The sequence below is a fragment of the Arachis stenosperma genome, chromosome 2 (genome assembly GCF_014773155.1).
Source record: "Arachis stenosperma cultivar V10309 chromosome 2, arast.V10309.gnm1.PFL2, whole genome shotgun sequence".
In the NCBI taxonomy this organism is placed as follows: domain Eukaryota; kingdom Viridiplantae; phylum Streptophyta; class Magnoliopsida; order Fabales; family Fabaceae; genus Arachis; species Arachis stenosperma.
Window position 1 is genome coordinate 32,523,895 of NC_080378.1, and position 12,517 is coordinate 32,536,411.

The 12,517-nt window shown below is 39.6% G+C and overlaps 2 non-coding genes across 2 annotated transcripts; both read right to left on the reverse strand.

Moving 5' to 3' along the window:
* Positions 1 to 1,550: 1,550 nt before the first annotated feature.
* LOC130964014 (small nucleolar RNA R71) lies at positions 1,551 to 1,658 on the reverse strand. The gene has a single exon (XR_009080127.1). It is a non-coding gene; the product is annotated as a small nucleolar RNA R71 (small nucleolar RNA).
* Positions 1,659 to 8,404: 6,746 nt separating this feature from the next.
* Positions 8,405 to 8,512, reverse strand: LOC130965096 (small nucleolar RNA R71). Its single transcript, XR_009081151.1, has one exon. It is a non-coding gene; the product is annotated as a small nucleolar RNA R71 (small nucleolar RNA).
* Positions 8,513 to 12,517: the final 4,005 nt, after the last annotated feature.

A 12,517-nucleotide genomic window follows, 5' to 3' on the forward strand; every position in this document is an offset into this window, starting at 1 on the left:
GGTGTCTTGCATGCATTGTTTATTTGATCTTAGTTGCATCTTGATTATTCCTCATCATTAAAAGTTCAAAAAAAAATTTTTTAATTTGTGTCTTTTCAAGTCAATAATACAGAGAATTGAAGATTCAGAACATACAGCAGAGGAATTACACAGAAAAAGCTAGGCGTTCAAAACGCTCAGTGAAGAAGGAAAACTAGCGTTTAAACGCCAGTCAAGGTACCTGGCTAGGCGTTTAACGCCCAAAAGGGTAGCATTTTGGGCGTTAAACGCCAGAATGTATACCATTCTGGGCGTTTAACGCCAGGATGGCACAAGAGGGAAGATTTTGTTTTTAATTCAAATTTTTTTTTCAAGTTTCCATAATTTTTCAAAATCAAATCTTTTTCAAATCAAATCTTTTCAATCATATATTTTCAAAATCAATTTCTTTCCATTTTCAAATATACTTGCTAACAATTAATGATTTGATTCAACATTTCAAGTGTGTTGCCTTTTCTGTTGAGAAAGGTTTAATGTCTGAATCATATCTTTTAAATTTCTTGTTAGCCAAGTCCTTAATTTTAAAAATCAAATCTTTTTAAATTGTTTTTCAATCATATCTTTTCAATCATATCTTTTTAAAACCATAACTTTTCAATCATATCTTATTAATCACATCTTTTTCAAAATAGTTTTCAATCATATCTTTTTTTCTTCTTTCAAAAAAATCTTTTTCAAAAATCACTTTATTTCTTTTCCAACTTTAATTTTTGAAAATCATTCATCAAATTTTCAAAATTTCTTTTAAAATCTTTTTTAATTTATTTTCGAATATTCTTCCCCTCTTCTCACATCCTTCTATTTATGAACTAACACTCCTCCTCAATGCACAATTCAAACTCTATCCCTCTTGATAAGTTCGAATTCTTCTACCTCCTCCTTCTATTCTTCTTTTCCTCTAACACCTCAAGGAATCTCTATACTGTGACATAGAAGATTCCATATTTTCTTGTTCTCTTCTCTTTCATATGAGCAGGAGCAAAGAAAAAAGCATTCTTGTTGAGGCTGACCCTGAACCTGAAAGGACCTTGAAGCGAAAGCTAAGAGAAGCTAAAGCACTACTCTCTGTAGAAGACCTAACAGAAATCTTCAAACAAGAAGAAGACATGGCAGCCGAAAACAACAACAATGCCAACAATACAAGGAAGGTGCTGGGTGACTTTACTGCACCTACTCCCGACTTCTATGGGAGAAGCATCTCTATCCCTGCCATTGGAGCAAACAACATTGAGCTTAAGCCTCAATTAGTTTCTCTAATGCAACAGAATTGCAAGTTCCATGGATTTCCATTGGAAGATCCTCATCAGTTTTTAGCTGAATTCTTGCAAATCTGTGACACTGTCAAGACCAATGGGGTTGACCCTGAGGTCTACAGATTTATGGTATTCCCTTTTGCTGTAAGAGACAGAGCTAGGATATGGTTGGACTCAAATCCTAAAGAAAGCCTGAACTCTTGGGAAAAGCTAGTCAATGCCTTCTTGGCAAAGTTCTTTCCACCTCAAAAATTGAGTAAGCTTAGAGTAGAAGTCCAAACCTTCAGACAGAAGGAAGGTGAATCCCTCTATGAAGCTTGGGAAAGATACAAACAATTGATTAGAAAGTGTCCTTCTGACATGCTTTCTGAATGGAGTATCATAAGTATCTTTTATGATGGTCTGTCTGAACTGTCCAAGATGTCATTGGACAGCTCTGCTGGAGGATCTCTTCATCTGAAGAAGACGCCTGCAGAAGCTCAAGAACTCATTGAAATGGTTGCAAATAACTAAATCATGTACACTTCTGAAAGGAATCCTGTGAACAATGGGACGAATCAGAAGAAAGGAGTTCTTGAGATTGATACTCTGAATGCCATACTAGCTCAGAACAAAATATTGACTCAGCAAGTCAATATGATTTCTCAAAGTTTGTCTGGAATGCAAGCTGCACCAGGCAGTACTAAGGACGCTTCATCTGAAGAAGAAGCTTATGATCTTGAGAACCCTTCAATGGAAGAGGTGAATTACATTGGAGAACCCTATGGAAACACCTATAATCCTTCATGGAGAAATCATCCAAATCTCTTATGGAAGGATCAATAGAGACCTCAACAAGGTTTCAACAACAATAATGGTGGAACCTTGGGAATCTGAGGCTCACACTGAGACCATAGAGATTCCATTGGATTTACTTCTGCCATTCATGAGCTCTGACGAGTATTCTTTCTCTGAAGAGGACGAAGATGTCACTGAAGAGCAAGTTGCTAAGTACCTTGGAGCAATCATGAAGCTAAATGACAAGTTATTTGGTAATGAGACTTGGGAGGATGAACCCCCTTTGCTCACCAAAGAATTGGATGACTTGACTAGGCAAAGATTACCTCAAAATAGACAGGACCCTGGGAAGTTCTCAATACCTTGTACATTAGGCACCATGACCTTCGAGAAGGCTCTGTGTGACCTAGGTTAAGCATAAACCTCATGCCTCTCTCTGTAATGGAGAAGCTAGGGATCTTTGAGGTGCAAGCTGCAAGAATCTCACTAGAGATGGCAGACAGTTCAAGAAAACAAGCTTATGGACTTGTAGAGGATGTTCTGGTAAAGGTAGAAGACCATTACATCCCTGCTGATTTCATAGTCCTAGAGACTGGGAAGTGCATGGATGAATCCATCATCCTTGGCAGACCCTTCCTAGCCACAGCAAAGGCTGTGATTGATGTTGACAGAGGAAAATTGATCATTCAAGTGAATGAAGAATCCTTTGTGTTTAAGGCTCAAGGATATTCCTCTGTAACCATGGAGAGGAAGCATGAAGAGCTTTTCTCAAAACAGAGTCAAACAGAGCCCCCACAGTCAAACTCTAAGTTTGGTGTTGGGAGGCCACAACCAACTTCTAAGTTTGGTGTTGAACCCCTACATTCAAACTCTAAGTTTGGTGTTGGGAGGTTCCAACATTGGTCTGAATATCTGTGAGGCTCAATGAGAGCCCACTGTCAAGCTACTGACATTAAAGAAGCGCTTGTTGGGAGGCAACCCAATGTTATATTTATCTATTTTCCATTGTTATTTTATGTTTTCTATAGGTTGATGATCATGTAAAGTCACAAAAACAATTAAAAAAGCAAAAACAGAATGAAAAATAGAAAGAGAAACAGCACACCCTGGAGGAAAAGCTTGCTGGCGTTTAAACGCCAGTAAGGGTAGCAAATGGGCGTTTAACGCCCAGTCTGGCACCATTCTGGGCATTTAACGCCAGAAAGGGGCACCAAACTGGCGTTAAAAGCCAGAAATGGGCAACAGCTCGGCGCTTAACGCCAGGATTGGCAGAAGGAGTATTTTTGCTCGCCACTTGGTGCAGGGATGAATTATCCTTGACATCTCAGGATCTGTGGACCCCACAGGATCCCCACCTACCCCACCACTCTCTCTTTTCTTCACCCATTCACCAATCACCTCAACACCTCTTCCCCAAAAACCCCTCACATATCAAATGCCACCATTCTCTTCACCACTCACATCCATCCTTCATAAAACCCCACCTACCTCACCATTCAAATTCAAACCACTTTCCCTCCCAAACCCACCCATAATGGCCGAACCTTACCCCTCTCTCCACCCCTATATAAACCCATCTTCACTCCTTCATTTTCACACAACCTACACACTACTTTCCCCCTTGGCCGAAAAACAAAGCCACATCCATCTCCTCTATTTCTTCTTCTTCTACTCTCTTCTTTCTTCTTTTGCTCGAGGACGAGCAAACCTTCTAAGTTTGGTGTGGTAAAAGCATTGCTTTTTGTTTTTCCATAACCATTTATGGCATCTAAGGCCGGAGAAACCTCTAGAAAGAGGAAAGGGAAGGCAAAAGCTTCCACATCTGAGTCATGGGAGATGGAGAGATTCATCTCAAGGGTGCATCAAGACCACTTCTATGAAGTTGTGGCCATGAAGAAGGTGATCCCCGAGGTCCCTTTCAAACTCAAAAAGGGTCAACTTTGATCAAAGGTTGGACCAAGTCCTCATGGATACCACAAAGAAAAGGATGGAGCAAATAAGAGATCCCACTCATGGACATGAGCATGATGAAACTCCTCATCATGAAATCCCTGAGATACCTCAAAGGATGCACTTTCCTCCACAAAACTATTCGGAGCAAATCAACACCTCCTTAGGAGAATTGTGTTCCAACATGGGACAACCAAGGGTGGAGCACCAAGAACATTCCATCCTCCTCCATGAAAAGATCAAAGAATCATGAGAGATGAGCAACAAAGGCAAGGAAGAGACATTGAGGAGCTCAAGCACTCCATAAGACCTTCAAGAGGAAGAACAAGCCGCCATCACTAAGGTGGACCCGTTCTTTAATCTCCTTGTTCTTTATTTTTCTGTTTTTCAAATTTTTATGCTTATGTTTATTTATGTTTGTGTCTTATGATCATTAGTGTCTTAGTGTCTATGCCTTAAAGTTATGAATGTCCTATGAATCCATCACCTTTCTTAAATGAAAAATGTTCTTAATTAAAAAAAAGAGAAGAATTGCATGAATTTTAAATTTTATAACAGATTAATTATTTTGATGTGGTGGCAATACTTTGACTTCTGAATGTATGCTTGAACAGTGTGATGAACGGATAATTTATACGCTTTTTGGCATTGTTTTTAGTATGTTTTTAGTATGTTTTAGTTAGTTTTTATTATATTTTTATTAGTTTTTAGTTAAAATTCACTTTTCTGGACTTTACTATGAGTTTGTGTGTTTTTCTGTGATTTCAGGTATTTTTTGGCTGAAATTGAGGGACTTGAGCAAAAATCTGATTCAGAGGCTGAAAAGGACTGCAGATGCTGTTGGATTCTGAACTCCCTGCACTCGAAGTGGATTTTCTTGAGCTACAGAAGCCCAATTGGGGCGCTTTTAACTGCGTTGGAAAGTAGACATCTTGGGCTTTCCAGCAATGTATAATAGTTCATACTTTGACCGAGATTTGATGGCCCAAACCGGCGTTCCAAATCAGCTCGAAACTGCCCGGCGTTAAACACCGGAACTGGCACAAGAATGGGAGTTAAACGCCCAAACTGGCATAAAAGCTGGTGTTTAACTCCAAGAAAAGTCTCTACACATGAAAGCTTCAATGCTCAGCCCAAGCACACACCAAGTGGGCCCGGAAGTGGATTTTTATGTCATTTACTCATTTCTGTAAACCCTAGGCTACTAGTTATCTACATATAGGACCTTTTACTATTGTATTATCATTGGGGTAGCTATCTTTGAGTAGTCTTATGCTATCTTAGATCATTTGGAGGCTGGCCTCATGGCCATGCCTAGACCTTGTTCTTATGTATTTTCAACGGTGGAGTTTCTACACACCATAAATTAAGGTGTGGAGCTCTGCTATACCTCGAGTATTAATGCAATTACTATTGTTCTTCTATTCAATTCAGCTTGTTCTTGTTCTAAGATATTCATTCGTACCCAAGAACATGATGAATGTGATGATTAAGTGACGCTCATCATCATTCTCACTTATGAACGCGTGCCTGACAACCACTCCCGTTCTACAAGCAAACAGGGCTTGAATGTTTATCTCTTGGATTCCTTAAGCAGAATCTTCATGGTATAAGCTAGAATTGATGGCGGCATTCAAGAGAATCCGGAAGGTCTAAACCTTGTCTGTGATATTCTGAGTAGGATCCAAGGATTGAATGACTGTGACGAGCTTCAAACTCCTGAAGGCTGGGCGTTAGTGACAGACGCAAAAGAATCAATGGATTCTATTCCAACCTGATTGAGAACCGACAGATGATTAGCCGTGCTGTGATAGAGCGCGTTGAACATTTTCACTGAGAGGACGGGACTGTAGCCACTGACAATGGTGATGCCCAACATACAGCTTGCCATGGAAAGGAGTAAGAAGGATTGGATAAAGACAGTAGGAAAGCAGAGAGACGGAAAGGACAAAGCATCTCCATACGCTTATCTGAAATTCTCACCAATGAATTACATAAGTATCTCTATCTTTATTTTATGCTTTAGTCATAAATCACCCATAACCATTTGAATCTACCTGACTGAGATTTACAAGGTGGCCATAGCTTGCTTCATACCAACAATCTCCGTGGGATCGACCCTTACTCGCGTAAGGTTTATTACTTGGACGACCCAGTGCACTTGCTGGTTAGTTGTGCGAAGTTGTGAAATTATGTTTAGACCATGGTATTGAGCACCAAGTTTTTGGAGCCATTACCGGGGATTGTTTGAGTTGTAAAAAGTAGAGATCACAATTTCGTGCACCAAGTTTTTGGCGCCGTTGCCGGGGATTGTTTGAGTTTGGACAACTGACGGTTCATCTTATTGCTTAGCTTAGGTATTTCTTCAGAGTTCTTAAGAATGAATTCTAGTGTTTCAAGGTGATGTTCTTATCATCACCAAAGCTGATTGATTCTCATCAATTTAGCTCTTGAATGTAATGTTCTGCTGAAGCTTGGCTAGCCATGTCTAATTTCTTTAGACTAAAGCTTTAGACTAACATTGCATGATTCTTGGAATTCTCATTAAGAATTTTGATATCTTTATTTTCTTTTCCACTTAATTTTCGAAAAATCCAAAAAAAAAATTACAAAATCATAAAAACCAAAAATATTTTATGTTTCTTGTTGAGTCTAGTGTCTCATTTTAAGTTTGGTGTCAATTGCATGTTTCTATTCTTCTTGCATTTTTCGAATTCATTCGTGTGTCTTCATTGATCTTCAAGTTATTCTTGATGATTTCCTTACTCTGATCTTTAAATTCTCTTGTCTTGAGTGTTTTGTTGTTTCTCATATGCATTCTCATTTTGTTAGTGTCAGTAGTATACAAACTTCCAAGTTTGGTGTCTTGCATGCATTGTCTATTTGATTTTAGTTGCATTTTGACTATTCCTCATTACTAAAAATCCAAAAAAAATTTTTAATTTGTGTCTTTTTAAGTCAATAATACAGAGAATTGAAGATTCAAAACATACAGCAGAGAAATTACACAGAAAAAGCTGAGCGTTCAAAACGCCTAGTGAGGAAGGAAAACTGGCATTTAAACGCCAGCCAGGGCACCTGGCTGGGCATTTAACGCACAAAAGGGTACTGTTTTGGGCGTTAAACGCCAGAATGTGCACCATTCTGGGCGTTTAACGCCAGGATGGCACAAGAGGGAAGATTTTGTTTTTAATTCAAATTTTTTTCAAGTTTTCAAAATTTTTTCAAAATCAAATCCTTTTCAAATCAAATCTTTTCAATCATATGTTTTCAAAATCAATTTCTTTCCTTTTTCAAAGATACTTACTAACAATTAATGATTTGATTCAACATTTCAAGTATGTTGCCTTTTCTGTTGAGAAAGGTTTAATGTTTGAATTATATCTTTTCTTGTTAGCCAAGTCATTAATTTTTAAAATCAAATCTTTTTAACTTATTTTTCAAATCATATCTTTTTAAAACCATAACTTTTCAATCATATCTTATTAATCACATCTTTTTCAAAATAGTTTTCAATCATATCTTTTTGATTTCTAATTTCAAAATCCTTTTCAAAAATCACTTGATTTCTTTTCCACTCTTAGTTTTCGAAAATCAATTAGTATTTTTCAAAATGATTTTAAAATCTTTTACTTTATTTTCAAAAATTTCTTCCCCTCTTCTCACATCCTTCTATTTATGGACTAACCCTCCTCCTCAATGCACAATTCGAACTCTATCTTTCTTGATAAGTTCGAATTCTTCTACCTCTTCCTTCTATTTTTCTTTTCCTCTGACACCTCAAGGAGTCTCTATACTGTGACATAGAGGATTCCATACTTTCTTGTTCTCTTTTCTTTCATATGAGCAGGAGCAAAGACAATAGCATTCTAGTTGAGGCTAACCCTGAACCTGAAAGGACCTTGAAGCGAAAGCTAAGAGAAGCTAAGGCACAACTCTCTGTAGAGGACCTAACAGAAATCTTCAAAGAAGAAGAACCCATGGCAGCCGAAAACAACAACAATGCCAACAATGCAAGGAAGGTGCTGGGTGACTTTAATGCACCTACTCCCGACTTCTATGGGAGAAGCATCTCTATCCCTGCCATTGGAGCAAACAACTTTGAGCTTAAGCCTCGATTAGTTTCTCTAATGCAATGGAATTGCAAGTTCCATGGACTTCCATTGGAAGATCCTCATCAGTTTTTAGCTGAATTCTTGCAAATCTGTGACACTGTCAAGACCAATGGGGTTGACCCTGAGGTCTACAGACTTATGCTATTCCCTTTTGCTGTAAGAGACAGAGCTAGGATATGGTTGGACTCACAACCTAAAGAAAGCCTGAACTCTTGGGAAAAGCTAGTCAATGCCTTCTTGGCAAAGTTCTTTCCACCTCAAAAATTGAGTAAGCTTAGAGTAGAAGTCCAAACTTTCAGACAAAAGGAAGGTGAATCCCTCTATGAAGCTTGGGAAAGATACAAACAATTGATCAGAAAGTGTCCTTCTGACATGCTTTCTGAATGGAGCATCATAGGTATCTTCTATGATGGTCTGTCTGAACTGTCCAAGATGTCATTGGACAGCTCTGCTGGAGGATCTCTTCATCTGAAGAAGACGCCTGCAGAAGCTCAAGAACTCATTGAAATAGTTGCAAATAACCAATTCATGTACACTTCTAAAAGGAATCCTGTGAACAATGGGACGAATCAGAAGAAAAGAGTTATTGAGATTGATACTCTAAATGCCATACTGGCTCAGAACAAAATATTGACTCAGCAAGTCAATATGATTTCTCAAAGTCTGTCTGGAATGCAAGCTGCACCAGGCAGTACTAAGGAGACTTCATCTGAAGAAGAAGCTTATGATCCTGAGAACCCTTCAATGGAAGAGGTGAATTACATGGGAGAACCCTATGGAAACACCTATAATCCTTCATGGAGAAATCATCCAAATCTCTCATGGAAGGATCAACAGAGACCTCAACAAGGTTTCAACAACAATAATGGTGGAAGAAACAGGTTTAGCAATGGCAAGCCTTTTCCATCATCTTCTCAGCAACAGACAGAGAATTCTAAGCAGAGCCACTCTGACTTAGCAACCATGGTCTCTGATCTAATCAAAACCACTCAAAGTTTCATGACTGAAACAAGGTCCTCCATTAGGAATTTGGAGGCACAAGTGGGACAGCTGAATAAGAAAATTATTGAACTCCCTCCTAGTACTCTTCCAAGTAATACAAAAGAGAATCCAAAAGGAGAATGCAAGGCCATTAACATGACCCACATGACCGAACTTGGAGAGGAGGAAGAGGCAGTGATCGCCACTGAGGAAGACCTCAATGGACGTCCACTGGCCTCCAATGAGTTCCCTAATGTGGAACCATGGGAATCTGAGGCTCAAAATGAGACCATAGAGATTCCATTGGATTTACTTCTGCCATTCATGAGCTCTGATGAGTATTTTTCCTCTGAAGAGGATGAAGATGTCACTGAAGAGCAAGTTGCCAAGTACCTTGGAGCAATCATGAAGCTAAATGACAAGTTATTTGGTAATGAGACTTGGGAGGATGAACCCCCTTTGCTCACCAAAGAACTGGATGACTTGACTAGGCTGAGATTACCTCAAAAGAGACAGGATCCTGAGAAGTTTTCAATACCTTGTACCATAGGCACCATGACCTTTAAGAAGGCTCTGTGTGACTTAGGGTTAAGTATAAACCTCATGCCTCTCTCTGTAATAGAGAAGCTAGTGATCTTTGAGGTACAAGCTGCAAGAATCTCACTAGAGATGGCAGATAATTCAAGAAAACAAGCTTATGGACTTGTAAAGGATGTTCTGGTAAAGGTTGAAGACCATTACATACCTACTGATTTCATAGTCCTAGAGACTGGGAAGTGCATGGATGAATCCATCATCCTTAGTAGACCCTTCCTAGCCACAGCAAAGGCTGTGATTGATGTTGACAGAGGAGAATTGATCATTCAAGTGAATGAAGAATCCTTTGTGTTTAAGGCTCAAGGATATCCCTCTGTTAACAGGGAGAGGAAGCATGAAGAGCTTCTCTCTAAACAGAGTCAAACAGAGCCCCACAGTCAAACTCTAAGTTTGGTGTTGGGAAGCCACAACCAACTTCTAAGTTTGGTGTTGAACCCTCACATTCAAACTCTAAGTTTGGTGTTGGGAGGTTCCAATATTGCTCTGAGTATCTGTGAGGCTCCATGAGAGACCACTGTCAAGCTATTGACATTAAAGAAGCGCTTGTTGGGAGGCAACCCAATGTTATATTTATCTATTTTCCTTTGTTATTTTATGTTTTCTGTAGGTTGATGATCATGGAAAGTCACAAAATCAATTGAAAAAGCAAAAACAGAATGAAAAATAGAAAGAAAAAAAGCACACCCTGGAGAAAAACCTTGCTGGCGTTTAAACGCCAGTAAGGGCTGCAAATGGGCGTTTAACGCCCAGTCTGGCACCATTCTGGGCGTTTAACGCCAGAAAGGGGCACCAGACTGGCGTTAAACGCCAGGTAAGGGCAAGAAGATGGCGTTAAACGCCAGAAATAGGCACCAGCCCGGCGTTTAACGCCAGAATTGGCATAAAGAGCATTTTTGCTCGCCACTTGGTGCTGGGATGAATTTTCCTTGACACCTCAGGATCTGTGGACCCACAGGATCCCTACCTACCCCACCACTCTTTCTCTTCTTCTCCATTCACCAATCACCTCAACACTACTTCCCTAAAAAAACCATCACCTATCAAATCCTACCATTCTCTTCACCACTCACATCCATCTTTCCTAAAACCCCACCTACCTCACGATTCAAATTCAAACCACTTTCCCTCCCAAACCCACCCTTACATAACCAAATCATACCCCTCTCTCCACTCCTATATAAACCCATCTTCACTCCTTCATTTTCACACAACCTAAACACTACTTCTCCCCCTTGGCCGAACCACAAAGCCACCTCCATCTCCTCTATTTCTTCTTCCTCTACTCTCTTCTTTCTTCTTTTGCTCGAGGACGAGCAAACCTTCTAAGTTTGGTGTGGTAAAAGCATTGCTTTTTGTTTTTCCATAACCATTTATGGCACCTAAGGCCAGAGAAACCTCTAGAAAGAGGAAAGGGAAGGCAAAAGCTTCCACCTTCGAGTCATGGGAGATGGAGAGATTCATCTCAAGGGTGCATCAAGACCACATCTATGAAGTTGTGGCCATGAAGAAGGTGATCCCTGAGGTCCCTTTTAAACTCAAAAAGAGTGAATATCCGGAGATCCAACATGAGATTCAAAGAAGAGGTTGGGAAGTTCATACCAACCCCATTCAACAAGTCGGAATCTTAATGGTTCAAGAGTTCTATGCCAATGCATGGATCACCAAGAACCATGATCAAAGTGTGAACCCGGACCCAAAGAATTGGCTTACAATGGTTCGGGGGAAATACTTAGATTTTAGTCTGGAAAATGTAAGGTTGGCATTCAACTTGCCCATGATGCAAGGAGATGAACACCCTTACACTAAAAGGGTCAACTTTGATCAAAGGTTGGACCAAGTCATCATAGACATTTGTGAAGAGGGCGCTCAATGGAAGAGAGATTCAAGAGGGAAGCCGGTTCAACTGAGAAGGCATGACCTCAAGCCTGTGGCTAGGGGATGGTTGGAGTTTATCCAACGCTCAATCATTTCCACTAGCAACCGGTCCGAAGTTACTATAGACCGGGCCATCATGATTCATAGCATCATGATTGGAGAGGAAGTAGAAGTTCATGAGGTTATAGCCCAAGAACTTTATAAGGTGGCGGACAAGTCCTCTACCTTGGCAAGGTTAGCCTTTCCTCATCTCATTTGTCACCTCTGTTATTCAGTTGGAATTGACATAGAGGGAGACATCCTCATTGATGAGGACAAGCCCATCACTAAGAAAAGGATGGAGCAAACAAGAGATCCCACTCATTATGAAATCCCTGAGATGCCTCAAGGGATGCACTTTCCTCCACAAAACTATTGGGAGCAAATTAATACCTCCCTAGGAGAATTGAGTTCCAACATGGGACAACTAAGGGTGGAGCACCAAGAACATTCCATCCTCCTCCATGAAATTAGAGAAGATCAAAGAATCATGAGAGAGGAGCAACAAAGGCAAGGAAGAGACATTGAGGAGCTCAAGCACACCTTAAGATCTTCAAGAGGAAGAACAAGCCGCCATCACTATGGTGGACCCGTTCTTTAATTTCCTTGTTCTTTATTTTCTTGTTTTTCGAATTTTCATGCTTATAATTATCTATGTTTGTGTCTTATGATCATTAGTGTCTTAGTGTCTATGCCTTAAAGTTATGAATGTCCTATGAATCCATCACCTTTCTTAAATGAAAAATGTTCTTAATTGAAAAAGAGAAGAATTGCATGAATTTTGAATTTTACAACAGATTAATTATTTTTAATGTGGTGGCAATACTTTTGGTTTCAGAATGTATGCTTGAACAGTGCATATGTCTTTTGAATTTGTTGTTCATGAATGAT